Raw genomic sequence first — 16,578 nt, 5'->3', positions numbered from 1 at the left:
CTTACGTCAAAAATTTTGACCTACGTAATATCGCTTTTGTAGTAAAAATACTATACTTTAATAAACGTTATAAAATGGTTACAAACTTTAACCTAACCTAAAAAATTTGCTTGTGCTTGCAAAAATATGTGGATGACACTAAAAATATTCAAACGGCGAATGTTTGTTTACTTTGAAGTGTTGAAAAGAGCGACAAAGTACGGGAACACGACAAATATTCGACAAGCACTAAAATTGGTCAATGCCAAATAGCAAGCAACTGATAGGCAAATAGCAAAATTTGTTCGATATTTGCCAAATACCGCATATCTGGCGCCGCCTTAAGGTATATTATATAGTTGTTTCAACAGATTTTTGCACAAACGTAATGATTTATTTGCTAACGGTCAGCGACTATGGTCTGTTCTGTTCTTAAGCCAGGAGAAGTAATTCAAATCAAATACTATAGACTGTAATACATACAACTCTTGACAATTCCCATTAATTTTGAGGAAGCAAAAAATAGCGCCATCTAGCGGTATGAGCGGATAATCAGAGCAATCTAACCTTACATTTATAAAATTGATTTATTATTGTTTTTGTATAAGTGTTTGAACTATTTTTATTTTAATTTAATTTAGCAAAATTAGTTCGTTATTCAAAAATTTATAAAATTAAATTTGAATGTTGACGTCAAATTTTACGTTGTCAAAACGTAGTTAAACTCAAGCCGACAGTGGCGCTAGCGGCAACGTGCCTCCAGATTTCTGTGGGAGTTGAATGTATAATAGTATATTTGTTCAAATTTACCGTAATGCTTGTTTTTAATTGGTCTTACCTCAGGCACGTTTACTCTTGCGTTTACTCTACGAAATTTTGACACTAATGACATTTATGAAATTTTGATACATTTGGCATTTCATAGGTTAATTAATTTATATCGGCGATTTGTTGTGTTTTCTGAGTTTCCTTTCATTTTTAGATTTCTAGTCTTCTTCTCCTTAGTGCCGTCTCATCAATGGAGGTTGGCTACTACAATTCCAAACTCCTCTCTGTCTTCAGCTGTTCTTATTAGCTATTCAAAATTTAGACCTGTCCATTGTCGGATGTTTCTGAGCCACGATAGTCTTTCCTTCCTAGTCCTTTCCTTACCTCGATCTTTCCTTTCACTATAAGTTGAGCATATTGGTACTTATTATTTCTCAGTATGTGGCCTAGGTAGAGTCCTTTTCATGAGCATTTGTCAGTGCGTCACAAATGATAGAAAAAAGGTAAGTCCGTGATAATGATAATACATATTTATAACATTTATTCTAACATGACATTTTAGTTAAATCTGACAGTTCTCACATTTTATTTGCAATTTGGCATAAAAACAAATCAATTGTGTTTTGATTTGTATAGTCTTATAAATTTTACAGATTATATTCGTAGATATATTATATAATTCGTAAATAATTTTTTTGTCGATTATAGCGCCATCTATTGACAACTAGTATAAATGTTATAGATGTCACCGACGAAATGTAATCACCGACGTGCGTTTCTTCTGTCACATACAATTTAATGCGTTAGAGAGAAATCGAAAATCTGTGACGCACTGAAAAATGCTTATGAAAAGGACTCTATGATGTTTTTCTAATTTTCACTGTGTTGAAAAGTTCTCTTGCCTTGCCTATTCTATGCAGCACTTCTTCGTTTGAGGTATGCGATGTCCACTCAATTCTGAGAATTCTCCGGTAGATCCACATTTCAAAAAGGCCTCCAACTTATTTACGGTTGATGTTTTAAGGGTCCATGTCTCAACTGCATAGAGAAGGGTCGACCAGACGTAGCATTTGGATAAACGTAGTCGAATTTCGAGTTTTATTACGAATTATAAAATGTGTCCATTTATTGTGCAAGGTTGAGGTACGTTTTGGTTTTTTCGGATTGACTTTGGACCACTTTGGTTTTTTTCATGTTTATTTTCATACCAAATTGCACACAGGTCGAGTAGTTCTTATCGATAATTCGTTGTAGACCCAAGTCAGAATTCGCAATCAACACCGTATCATCGGCGTATCTGATGCTGTTGATATTTATGCCATTCACCTTGACCCCATCCTTGAAGTCCTCCAGTGCCTCTTTAAATAGAAGCTCGGAGTAAAGATTAAACAGCAGAGGCGATAGAACACATCCCTGTCTAACTCCCCTCCTAATTTCTACTTCTGCTGACTTGGAACCTTCGATCCTCGCTCGGTTTCATATCACATCAGTTAATGTGGACTTTAAATTTTAAGTTGGTAGCTTTATCAATGCAATTCATATGGATAAATGTCAACGTTAAAGTGAACTTTAGTTAATGTTCACTTTGATTATGAATTTATGAAACCGGGCGTTACTCTAGCGATCCAAACCGACATGACGCACGGGTAAAGAATCGTGGACTCAAGTGTACACTTTTGACATTGCGTCCCAGCGGTGACATAACCGTCAAAATCTTGAAATGCCCTATTCGATCTTCTTCTTCTCTTCATTTGAATGGCCTTAGCTGCCAGGGCTATCCAGCCAGACCTATTCGATCTAAACTTCTCAAATTGTCAAATGTCAAAAAGCATTTTTGTTTGTCAGGACTATGGAGACCTACACAGAGGAGGGAGAGATTAAATGTCCAGCAAACGACGGCAATGTTGCCAGATTCCTTTTAGCGGGAATTTTAAAATTTTATAGCAGTTTGGTTTTAAATTTGACAGTTCTGTTTTCTCAAGTCAAAAATCTTAACCTTACTTTTACAAGTGATTAAGATTATTATTATTTTATTTACACGTAAATTGAAACAATAAATATTGTGCTTTGTCATAATTTAAAACTCATTATGTTGAAGTCTTTTCCAGTTGATAAAATTGCAATTCAAAAACTTTTAGGTAGGTACGTGTAACTTCCACAATATTATTTATTTTTTAAGTATTAAGGTTGATGTTGATATCAAAAATTTAGATTTCGAAGATAGTTTTATGTAGGTAGATACTAATAGAGTAATACAGATAATAGATTAGATACAAAGTAAGCTGTAAGTAGTATAACTGCCCGTGTAATCACCTGTTATTTTGTTTTTTTTTTAGATTTGCACTGTATGGATGGCACAGGAAGAGGAGAGAGAACAAGAGTACAAGAACATGAAACATCTTATTATGAATGTATATGTATGTGATCCTCAAAAAATTATTTTTCAAAACAAGATAGAGAAAGAGCTTTAAAATCCCAAGGATCCTGCAAAATGTTTATTTGGTGTACTAGTCGAATAATAGTATCTAAAAATATTGAAACTGTTTTAAAACACATTATAGGCATGAGGATGATATAGAGCACTTACATAAATACCAAAATCAGATAAATATCTCTTCAAAGTTTATTTTGAGACTTTCTTCAAAAATGTAAGTGAAATATTTGCATATCGACGGCGGAAAGGCAAAACTGAAATTTTTTTATAACATGAGTTACTTCAGTTTTCGCTTTAGAATAAGTTTATCGGCAGTTATGTTTATATACAGCAGTTTATATACAGCTGGGAAAGTTTCCGGAAGGCTTCCAAAAGGCTTTCCCAGCTCTAAAAGCTGTTTAATAGGTGCTGATACACTTATTCTAAAGCGAAAACCGAAGTAACTCATTTTATACAAATTTTTCAGTTATGAGGTCCTGCCTTTCCGCTGTCGATATACACAATATAATTTAAAACAAGAATGTTACCACTAAACCACTTTTTAAATATTAAGGCGGGTTGACATTACTAGTGAATAACGAACGTGGCTCACGCTTACGTATTTTGCCCCTGCTATTGTTAGATATTTTATTATCTATTTTCAAACTCGAGCAGTACATTTGTATCTATGCATTGCATAAATACAAATGTACTGCTTGGGTTTGAAAATAGATAATAAAATATCTAACAATAGCACGGGCAAAATACGTAAGCGTGAGCCACGTTCGTTATTCACTAGTAATGTCAACCCGCTTATACTCATGAATATTTACTACAGTTTACAATTTCAAACTAGTGTGTTTGATTCTCCTATACCTATATTTTACTTTTTTAGCAAACTTCAGACTGTTCAGGATAGCATAATAGCATAGGAGGCGAATTAAAAAGAATTAATTTACTTACAAGAAAAGATATCACAAACATTAAACTCTCTTATGGCATTGATTTGAAAGATGGGTATATGTACAAGGCTGATGCAACCAGTGTTTATTTTTGGGTTGAATGCTTACAGACTCATGTCCAATATTATTTTACAAACAACAGGGCATACTAATGGATATTCATTCTGAATTTAACATTTATGATTTTTGTCTTATTTTCCTTAATACTGTGCCAAATGGAAATGTTAATTAAGTTTGGCAAATCCTTTATCGCAATCGATGGAACTCATGGGCTCAATTCCTATGACTTTGAACTTATGACAGTATTAGTAAAAGATGAATTTGGGAATGGATTTTGTACTGCTTTCTTATTTTCAAAATAGAAAAGATACCTACTTTAACTTACCAATTTTTTTAAATACATGTCTGTGTTGGTATTATATGTATAGTCAAATGTTTTCATATCAGGCATAAGTGACACCTTTTACAATGCCTCGTCAAATGTAATGGGTATTGCTCCTAATAGACTGTTAAGTGCCTGGCACATAGATAGGGCATGGTAAGTAAATCTTAATAAAATATCTGATTCTGAAAAAAATCCTATTATATATACAAGATGTATTAATGATGGTTCAGAGAGTATTAATAGCTTTTTGGGTAGACTTCTAAGTGATGCAGATACATACAATTTCAATAAGTATTTCCAATAGAACTACTGCAGTAACATCCAACAATGGGCCTATTGTTATAGGAAGGGGTTGTGGAATTAATACCAATATGACCATTCAAAATTTTCATAAAATTTTGGATAAAAGGGTATCCATTAGTTGTTATCAGTTAAGTTTAAAACTTGGCACTCATGGAGAGCTATACTCTATACCATAATATATAATAGGTATATCTCATAATATTACATCTCATATTGTTCACTCCAGTAGTAATAAGTGAGCCTGCATACACAGAACCATAATAATATATTATAGTTTGTGTATGCAGGCTCACTCATTACAATAGTGAGCAATAGAAGATATAACATATTATAGTATAAGTCTCTGTGCATGACCAGATTAACATGTTTGGTGCCCATCTCGAACAAGCTCCACTTGGCTGGTACCACATACTTAAATCATTTATTTAGTTACACAGTACTACTCACATAACTTATGTGTCGTCAGTACCTTCCATAAAACCTTCGTGATGCTACTCATACTTCATGGCCACTGAATGTGTTAAAGCTTGTTAATGTAGGAGAGTTATACTAAAATATATATCTTATATTATATTGTCTTAAATAGAAAAAATATCTTATTTAAATTGTATCCATGTAAGTTTTGATTTAATGAAATAAACTTTTAATCAAAAAAGTGTTGTTTATTTGTGTACACCTAGCAATATCCTGATCATAGATAAATAATATAGTATTACCGGATCCTGATATGCAGACACCAATAGGGCTTTTCATCGATTGTCATTTGTTTCGAGCTTCTGTCATGAGTCACATAATATTAATGTATCTACGTCATACGTCTTTGGCTTGTATCATTGGTATATACCAATAACGTACAACGTAGATATATTAATATTATGTGACACATGACAGAAGCTCGAAACAAATGACTGTGAATGAAATGCCCTATTGAATAGGGCTTTTTCATCGATTGTCATTTGTTTCGAGCTTCGGTCAAGCGTCACATAATATTAATATATCTACGTCATACGTCTTTAGTTTGTATCATTGGCAATATCAATAACATATGACAGATATATTAATATTAGACAACACATGACAGAAGCTCGAAACAAATGACTGAGTGAAAAGCCCTATATCATGTAAATACAAGTCATAGAGATGTCTTTCTACGGTTAAAATTTCACAGCCTAAAGACATCATTTATGTAACTTCTTAAGCCGTCACAAAATGACTGCAATAAGAAAATAGAATTTATTAGCTCGCCTCGCCCCCAGGCAAAGTGAAGATGCTAGGCCACTAAGAATGTTTTTTTCAATTTTTTTTATTTTGCGGCTTTAGCACTTAGCTATTTAGCCAGATACATGATGAGAATTAATACTATTATAATACATATTAAAACTAATTCAAATTACTAGTAATTTTATTAATATTCTGAATAATTATGTAACCACTTAATACTAAAATAAAAAAGTGTCCATCCCAACACATTTTCACCTTTGAAATCGTAAATTTCCATTCCCATTAAAAAATAATTTGTACTGTATAAGTATATTTCTTTTGAGCTTCATTTTTTTTTCAAAATACTGCAACATGACTTTTAAATTATGACACAGTACAATACTTGTTTCAATATTTACATGTAAATAAAATAATCCTAATTACTTGTAAAAGTAAGGTTATAAATTTAAGAATACAGAACTCTCTTTTAAAACCAAAGTGGCATTAGACTTATTTTAAAATTCCCGCTAAAAGGAAAAAGGTAAATCTGGCAACAGTGCCGTCGTTTGCTAATCTCTCCCCACAGAGGGGAGGAATCGAGATAGGACGACCTTGAAATTTTTGTACACGATTTTGCCTGTTTCACCATGCCCCGCTAACTCTAATAAAAAACATGTAATCGTATTTATTTTCCTTCCGTTTAGTCAGAGGCGCTGATGTCGGCATTGTGATTGGTGGAACATGACTTTTGACAAATCCTGCGCTATCTGTGAATCTGTAATCTGTGTTCGTGTTCGTTCGTTCGTTGTCGTTCACTTATTTTATATGGTCGATGGTCGGTTAGGTGTAGGTGATGTGTTTGGTGTTTGTGTTTATTTTGTGGCACCATAAAAAGCTGATATTCAGTCGTGTTTTTTGATATTTTTGTTATTTCATAATCGAGTACCTTTTTAAAGGTAAGTTTTTCTGATTGTAGGTACTGTTTATCCAACAGTTTTAAAATACACATTTTATTTCGCGTTTTGTTGTTGGGTCTAATGGCTGATCAGCTGTTGTGTGCAGCCGATAAATTCAACAAGTAAACATATATTTAATAGAAATTAAATACTCATATTTCTATGTAAAATGTCACATTATTGTATAAATAAATAATTAAGAAACAAAAGTTTTTTGTGTTTTACCTTTATTGTCCACTTGAGTAAAATAATATTAAATATTCGAAGTACCGTATGGAGGCTATGATGTACCTAGCGTGGAGGCTAGATAACGCTACCCTTCCTATCCAATCAACAGCAAGAACGTTTAAAATTTCACACCTATCATGTCGAAGCTACAGACCACTTATGTGGAGGCCAGATTTGTAGTATCCTTCCAATTTTCCAGGTGCTGAAATACGTGACATATTTTTTGAAGGGTAAGATCGCATTCTACCAAATCACACAACACTTTTTTCTATGCTGTTTCACTCTTGACCTGTGCTTGGTGGTGTGAACAGCGCTTGGCTCCGCGTTCTACGAATACGAGGTCTTTCCTAAGTACTAACGTACCTAACCTACCCCAAATTGTTTTTGTCTGGGTAAGTTGAGCATTAGCTTAATCATTTGAATACTTCTTTCTTTTTTATAGGCTTAATTTGATATATTTTGTTATTTTTCTTTTTTATATATTGTTTATTACAAAACTTGCACTGACTGGCTTTTTGTATTATGAGTAACGAACAGGGGGGTACGTCCCCCCTCAAACCCGTCGAGAACATAATTTTAGATTCCGCATCAAATAGTAATAACGATATTTCAAATAGTAATAACGATATTTCTAACTCCCATAGCCTATCTCAGAACGATAAAACCCATCAGGAACAAAAAATTATCAACCTCTACTCCGAAAAAGATAATGGGCCCTTTTTTGTGTATTTAGAATCAACAAACATAGATACGAAAGTAGGTTCGTTTAATGGGATTAAAATTGCTAGAGATATTTTCAATTTAAAATTAAAAGATATTCAAAAATACATAGTAAAGGCCTTAATCGAATTGCAATTGAATTTATTAATTTTGAATCAGCTAATCAATTTCTAAATAATAAAACTTTGTTAGACAAGGGTTATAAAATTTATATTCCCTTTAATTTTGTTACTTGTAAGGGTATAGTTAGACAAATTGATCTAGAGATTGGTGACAAAGAATTGTTGGATTGTTGCAGTACAGGCTCTGACATCGAAATACTAAATGTTAGAAGACTCAATAGGAAGGTATTCAAGAATGACATAATCACGTATGAACCAACAGGCACAGTACTCTTTACTTTTAAAGGTGTAATAATGCCTAAAATAGTAAACTTTTATGGCATGCCGAAACTAGTTAACGTTTACGTAGCACCAGTTACTCAGTGTTTCAATTGTTTAAGGTTTGGGCACACTAAAACAATCTGTAAGAGTAAAGATCGTTGCATTAACTGTGGTGAACTTGCCCATACTGAAGCATGTGAAGTCAGATGCTTCTTCTGCAAGGGACCCCACAAAGCCACTGATAAGAACTGCCCCGAATTCCTGAGGCAAAAAAACATTAAAGAATTAATGGCATACGAAAATATGACTTTCTATGATGCCAACGAAGCAGTCACAAAAACATATGTAGAAAAAGATAAGTTTATTATGTATGCCAGTGACTTCCCAGTTCTTAGGAATAGGAAGTCCAATAATATCCCAAACAATAATGTTAGCATCAACGACTCTGTCACGCCCTCCCAAAGAAGAACTCATAACTTCAAATCCTCCACTACCAAACGCTCATTTCAACAGGTGGTCTCTAACTCAAACAACAAAAGACGAGTCATTCAAAAAGGGTACGACAAGAAAGCTCATGAAGAAAACCTCTTTTTCCCTAATTCACGCCCCGAAAAATCAACATACTCTCCCTCCCAACAACAAGCCTCAACATCATATAACACAAACACAGAAAAACCCTCATCAAACTCTCTACAAAACTTAGCCTGGCATCCCAGTGCATTGCAACATATTCAACATTCTGACTCAGATACTTTATATAATACCAGAAACGCTTGTCTACATTTTCTCAATAATGCGACATTCGATAATTTAAATATTCTCAAAAATATATTATCCCAGACAAACTTGGACTATATGGACCAAGATTCAATCTCAGACTTTGACTCTTTATAACTTCCTATACACCACAATGTCTCACAACCCAAAACTAAAAATAATACAATGGAATATCAGAAGTGTTAATGCAAATAGGGATAACCTGATTAGTCTAATATCCGAAATGGATCCAGATATCATTTTCATCAATGAAACATGGCTTAAGCATGATGCCAGATTTTCTTTAAACTTTTATAACATCATCCGACAAGACAGGGATGATTCATTTGGTGGGGTGGCAACATGCATTAAGAAATCCATAAGGTTTTCGACAATCAAAAAATTCAATTCAGCTCTAGTTCAATACATAATAATTAGTATCAGTAACCTATACCTTATAAATATATATTCTAGTTCAAATATGGCAATCACTGCCACCTTACTAAACGAAATGGTAGAAGGTATACCCTTAAATAATCTAATCATTATGGGGGATTTGAACTCACACCATCCCGCTTGGGATAAAGGGGTATGCAATAAAGGTGGTAAAGTTATTTTTGATTTTTCCTTTGATAATGACCTTACAGTGTTAAATGATGGCTCAGCAACGTTATTTCAAGACTCTAATAAGAACATCAGTGCAATAGATCTTGCAATTGTGAGCAACAGTATGTGTTTGTCGTCTGAGTGGGGTGTTATCCAAGACTGCGGTAACAGTAACCACTTTCCCACATACATTAAATTAAATATAGAGGACCTTAATGGAATAGAAAGACACCTACTTAAACCATACAAAACAAGAAACACTAAAAAAGCTGACTGGAATACCTATTACCAGAACATATTATTAAACAAGCAAAACTTGTCAGAAATCAAAGACTATAAGGATTTCCTTACAGTCATAAACACAGCGGCAGATGAAGCAATCCCTTTCAAAAATTGTGGGGTACAGGGTAGACCCAGGAATCCATGGTGGGACGAAGAGTGTTCCTTATGGATCAAAACACGAAAAGAAGCAATCTCCAATTTTAATAATTCCCCCTCTATAGAAAATTTCATCGAAACAAAACGCATCATCGCTATGACTAGGAGGAACTTAAAAGCAAAAAAGAAATACAAATTTAAAAACTTTTGTGAATCCTTAAACAGAGGATCCAATATCACTTACGTTTGGAATAAAATTAAAAAATTTTCCAATTATCACAATAATAAAGTTGTTCATAATCCGCCAGATAATATTAAATTAGAAATATTAGGTAAAATGTCTTCAATAAACATTGATCCCAATTTTAATATGTCATATGATAACCAAGAAGTTGCTCCCTTTTCAATCCATGAGTATAATTTGGCGTTAAATAATAAAAAAGATTCTGCGCCAGGTATCGATGACATATCTTACTTGATGTTAAGAAACCTCCCACTGGCAGCCAAAAACACACTGTTAAGAATTTACAACCTTTGTTTGAGTGGGGGTCCTGTTCCTGTGGAATGGAAAAAATTTAATGTAATTAACATCTTAAAGCCTCAAAAAAACCCTACTTTGTCTGAGAGTTTCAGACCAATAGTCCTATCATCCTGTGTACTTAAAACTCTCGAAATCATAATTAAAAATCGTCTGGATTGGTTTATGGAACACAATTCACTATTTAAAATTAATCAATCAGGTTTCAGGAAAGGTAGAGGGACATATGATAATTTAGCTCTTTTACACTCTACGATTTTAGAAGCATTTGAATCTTCCCAAACGGTATTAGCCATTTTTCTAGATATTAAATCAGCCTACGACAATGTTGAAATATACAACCTTTATAATAAACTTAAAAATTTAAACCTCCCCTTGGCTTTAATCAACCTTATCCTTAAAATCCTACAAAATAGACTTTTATATTCAAGAGCTGATGACGGCAATTTCTTGGGACCATACCAAACTTCTAAGGGGCTACCTCAAGGCTCTCCCTTAAGCACCATTCTTTTTAACATATACATTCATGACCTTTTCTATTTATTCTCTAACGAAGTGAAAATATGTGGGTATGCAGATGATTTAGTGTTGTATATTAGCGGTAAAGACATTCATAGTATGACAAATAAGATCATCCCAGAAATTACAAACACTCAAAACTGGCTAGAAGCTCATGGGTTGTCTATTTCAATTGATAAATGTGAAGCTGTGTGGTTCACAAGAGGTCAACGCAAAACAAACCCCCCTATAATCACTCTTAATAATAACAATAACATTCCCTTCAAAAATCAGGTTAAATTCTTGGGCATCACTTTTCATAAAAACTTGAAATGGGACCCTCACATAGACAAAATTGTACTTAAAGCAAAGAAAAATATCAACATATTGAGAGCATTGTGTGGAGTTTGGTGGGGTGCAGACCCCAAGATTCTAATTATGGTCTTTAATGCTTTGATTAGGTCTCATATGGATTATGGTTCCTTTCTGTTCAGCCCAATTACACAGAAATGTAGCAATAACCTAAATAAAGTATTTTTCGAAGGGCTCAGAGTATGCCTGGGATGCATGAAATCCACTCCGCGCTTAGCAATCTTAGCTGAATCTGCTCAGATTGACCTGGAACATAGAAGTCTAATACTAGCGTCTAAATTCATATCTAAAATTATCAAAATTAACAATCACCCAGTAATAAAGACGCTTCTTAACATACGTAGAAAAATCATAAATAAACCCATTTTCCACAAGGCAAACCTTGTACCTCTTCTTGTAATGGCCCTTGAACATTTTTTCCCTTATCAAAACAAAATACACAAACATCCAAACTTTCCTTGTTATGACTTGGACTTCAACACATTAATCAATCCAATACAAACGTTAAACTGTAATCTTAAGAAAAATGAATCATCAATCAAACAAAAATTTTCAATATTCACCCAAAAGTACAATAGGGATTTCTCCTTTGTATATACTGACGCCTCCAAAAGTAATGGGAGAATAGGTTTTGGAGTCAACATTCCCAACATTAACTTCAAGTTTTCTTCTAGGCTTCCTGGTGAGTTATCTATAACAAAAGCCGAAAATGTGGCAATTTACCAAGCAATTAAAATCATAATATCTAAAGACATCAAGAAGGCTATTATCTTCTCAGATTCTCTAAATGCTATATCTAAAATTAAAAACCCTAAAATATCAGCCACTGATGACTCAATCTCCCTCAAAACAAAAAATCTCATCTTATCAGCATATAAGAAAGGTTTTGACATTTTAATCTCATGGATTCCAGGACATTCTGACATTCCTGGTAATGTAGAAGCTGATTTACTAGCCAAAATAGGGACAGGCTTAAATATTCCGTTGGCTATGTTATTAGACTCCCAAGATATTCTAAACTCCATAAAGGAAAAAATTATTACTAAATTTAAAATCAATTGGGAAGCCATGCTGCGGAGGAAAAACTACCAGTATATGAGAATGCAAACCTCTTTTTCCTTTAAGGCATGGTTCTCAACCCTAACATTTAAAAACAGAAGACATATCACCACAATAATAAGAATGAGAACAGGTCATTGCTTAACTAAACAACATCTTTTTAAAATCAAAATAATAGACAGTCCAGCATGTGAATGCGGAGTAGTGGAGGATTTAAACCATATTTTCTTTGAATGCCCCATTAATGTTATTCCCAACATGGATTTATACACAATCTTTATTTCAATGAAATTCAAAACACCAATCTCAATAGATACAATCTTAATATCCCCTAACGAAAGGTCGGTCAGTGCAATCTTACAGTTTCTTGACTATAATAAAATTAATTTGTAATTCATGATGCTCAACTTTATTTTAATATGTTTAATATTTTTGCCTTCCAGTTTCTCCTCTGTGGCGTTCCTATTACCATTTGTTTACAATCTGTGTTTGTGTTTCCTATTTGTATATAACACCTTAACCTCAAATTTTTAAAAGTCAGGAAAAAATGCTACCATCTCACGCAAATGTCAGCGGCCCTGTGGTGGGATCACGATCAGTAGAATGGTAGAATGCTGACGTCACAAAAATAATTCTACAATCGACAATTTTGGTATCACGTTAACACGCTTGGGAAAGTAGAATCGGTGCTCGGCAATGTTCGGATATTCTACTAGCCGTGTTAAAAATATCGCTTCTTCTTCTTAAAAATATTGCTGTTTGACGTGTGGTTGTCTTTATTTTGTGGTGGTTGTATTCAAAAAGCTAACCTAAAGAAAGATTATTATTTGTGATTATTTTCAATTTGTTTATTTTTGTCTGGTGTTGTTTGGAACTATTTTATTAGAAATCACTAAATTTTTGGATTTTACCTGTGACTAGGGAACATTGTTATATTAAGGTATTTTTATGTAGGTATTTTTTCTATAAATTCCTGTTACTGTAAAGGAAAAATAACACATTAATAAGTTGTAGGTTCATATCACTTATTAATTATTATTAATATATTTTGATGTTTATATTAAATACAGATATAGTTCGACGTTCAGATGCTTCCTGCTCGGATACTTGGTCATATACAAAGAAATGAGCAATTAAGAAACGAAATAAATGGGTATAATATAGAGGAGAATAATGAGAAGGGAAAGTGACGCATTTACTTTAGGAGTTTGTAGATCTATTTATATCAACAACAGACATAGTGAACTATTTAATTATTATTAATATATTTTGATGTTTATATTAAATACTGATATAGTTTGACGTTTAGATGCTTCCTGCTCATATACAAAGAAATGAGCAATTAAGAAACGAAATAAATAGGTATAATATAGAGGAGAATAATGAGAAGGGAAAGTGATGCATTTACTTTAGGAGTTTGTAGATTTATTTATATTAACAACAGACATGGTGAACTATTTTTTTGAGAGGCTTATACCTCATAATATGTGATAATCCGTTCATCCAAGCAGTGTTGAGCCTTCACTGTAAATTTTTACCTCACTTATTTTTATGCAATAAGTTCCTATCAAAGAGTAGTCGGTCAGAGCTATCAGTTATTTTTCGTCTGCTATAACTTTTCCCACGTGTAGCGATTCATTTTCAAACAAATTAAGTCAAAACATAAAGTGAAATGAACGTTGATGTGTATATACATTTTGTATACTAATATACTAAACACATCGGCGTACGTTTCACTTTATGCCTATATATAACTACTATATCAATTGCCCAAAATACTGTTAGCAACCGTTTAAATGATGTAACAAATTTAACAATTGAACATCTAAGTGAAGAGTCGATTATCTTTCCTACTACATTCGTTCAAAAAGAGAATTTTAAAAGAAAATTTATGCAGAAGTTTAACTTTCCTGGCTGTGTAGGGGCCATAGTTTGCACACATGTTGCTATAATTGCTCCAACGGAACGGGAACATAACTATCTTAATAGAAAAGTTATCTTTCTAAAAATGTAGAAATTGTAACACTCGTTATATAACACTACTTACTTGTAATATTATTTTATGTACTATATGCTGCCAATAATCAATTTATAAAAATAATGTATTATCACATAATATATTATATTGCAAATATCACAAAAATTTGTAGTATTTGTTGATATTTGTGTTGAAAAAACTTTGACTAACAAAATAAAGAATAAGTAAAAAATTACAATCTTTTAGGCGTGTGATCCAGACTTAAAAATTTTAAACATCGATGCTAGATGAGGAGGTGCAACACATGATGTGGAGAAACTCAAATGTAAAACTTTTTTGCAGCAGATTGTTTAAAATAGAGATCAAAGCATTTTCCATTTCTATTCTGGCAAAGATTACTTTCACTTCTTAGTTATCTTTGCTGGACGGTGAAGCTTTATATCTTATTATGAAGTATTTTGAACATAAAATTTTTGTTTTATGGATGCATTGATCAAATATCTTAAAGAAATGTTTATTTAAAGTTTCATAATAATTTTTATAAGTACAGTGGAACCCCGATAAGTCGGCCCCCGATAACCCGGAAGTCCGGCTAACCCGGACCGATTTTCATCAGACAAAAATTTAACAAATAAACAATTTAACAATTTTATCAAATAAAAATGTATGTAGGTCAAATAATATTTGAGAGATAATGTGTATTTGTGTAATTTGAACACATATAAGTATGTACAACAGTAAAAATGATTCATGCACACGGCGGCAGGCAGAGCGACCGTCTCAGCTTATCGGAAAGAACAGGCACCTGTCTGTATTCCTTTTCCGTTATTTATGTCAAACTGTCTTAGCATTGTTTAAAATAGACGTGACTATTTAAAAATTCTTTTTTAAAACAATGGCCTTAGTCTGTTCTTAAATAACAACATTGTTTTAATCACTTCCGTTCTGTAATCGTGCTTCAGATTGTGTTTGCCTGATTTTTGTCTACGTCTACGTAATGGTAACAAAACTGTAATGTTAACAAAACGTAAAAATGTTGTGACAATGGAAAAGAAACTAGAAACATTAGGTAGGATTGATAAAGGCGAATCTTTAAAATAAATTTATTGCAGCATCATAATATGATATTATGATACCATATTATGGTGTCGGTACATCTCTACAGTATGACTGAGTTTTTTACCAAGAAATGAACAAAACTCTACACTCTATACAACTATACGTAATTTAGATGTGTACTGTGCATATGTGTTTCATGTTTTTGTAATTATAATGGAGGTTATTTATTAATTTTTACTATATTCTCCGGCTAACCCGGATCGGCCGCGGTCCCGATTAATCCGGGTTATCGAGGTTCCACTGTAGTTTAATATTATTACTTATTTTTGCACTAGAAATAATAATTGTAAAGCTTCATTGACTAATGGCCAGTTTCACCAAAGATGAATAGTAGTTTATTCGATGAATAAAATTATTCAACTGATAAAACTGACACAACTATGTTTCTCTAACGTCAAATAGTACTTATTTTATTTATTTATCAAATAAATATTTACTCTTCAAATGAATTGACGAGTTAATCTCACTTTAAATATCTATAACAAAGAAAATTTGTCAATTTAATTTTAAATTATCAAACTATTCACTGATTTATTTGTTGTTGGTGAAACTGGCCATAGAGAGTAAAATTGCATTATTTTTCAATTTACATAAATTTGTGGTTTATTTGTGATTTATTCTTTGTTCTTATTTTAGTCTTGGTATGAAACAATGTTAAGACAATACTGTGTGCTTTTTCAGTCCTATGAAAGAAAATGTTTTGGATGTAACAGAGAAGTACTACAACTTTGTTATGAAAATTTGTCTTTATGTTATTTTTATAATGTTCATGGATTATATTTGTTTTTATGTTTTCTTCAGTTTAAATAAAGTTTATGTTTTACCCATTATTGATTTTTATTTCAACCTGAAAATTATAATGATAATAGTAAGAGGATTCTGAGGTTTTTCTGCAGAAACAATGCATTTTTTGAGAAAAAATATTTCACAAAAATTAAGGTTAATTTTGTAAAAGTCAGACTGTCCTCTGTAGTTAA

General features: G+C 32.6%; 2 long non-coding RNA genes across 4 annotated transcripts; both read left to right on the top strand.

The window, feature by feature from the left end:
• The first annotated feature begins 2,619 nt into the window (after nt 1–2,619).
• Nucleotides 2,620–5,469, top strand: LOC126886821 (uncharacterized). Of its 2 annotated transcripts, none has more exons than XR_007698777.1 (3): nt 2,620–2,885; nt 3,084–3,395; nt 4,056–5,469. It is a non-coding gene; the product is annotated as an uncharacterized LOC126886821 (long non-coding RNA). The 2 variants fall into 2 exon arrangements; XR_007698778.1 differs by having other exon boundaries at nt 2,620–2,889.
• Nucleotides 5,470–7,474: 2,005 nt separating this feature from the next.
• Nucleotides 7,475–16,429, top strand: LOC126886815 (uncharacterized). 2 transcript variants are annotated; one of them, XR_007698775.1, is made up of 3 exons: nt 7,475–7,586; nt 12,948–13,444; nt 16,238–16,429. It is a non-coding gene; the product is annotated as an uncharacterized LOC126886815 (long non-coding RNA). The 2 variants fall into 2 exon arrangements; XR_007698774.1 differs by having other exon boundaries at nt 12,948–13,454.
• The last annotated feature ends 149 nt before the right edge of the window (nt 16,430–16,578 follow it).

Source organism: Diabrotica virgifera, chromosome 6, assembly GCF_917563875.1.
Source record: "Diabrotica virgifera virgifera chromosome 6, PGI_DIABVI_V3a".
In the NCBI taxonomy this organism is placed as follows: domain Eukaryota; kingdom Metazoa; phylum Arthropoda; class Insecta; order Coleoptera; family Chrysomelidae; genus Diabrotica; species Diabrotica virgifera.
The sequence above is the reverse complement of the archived record's forward strand: the minus strand, read 5'-3'. Positions and strand labels throughout refer to the sequence as shown.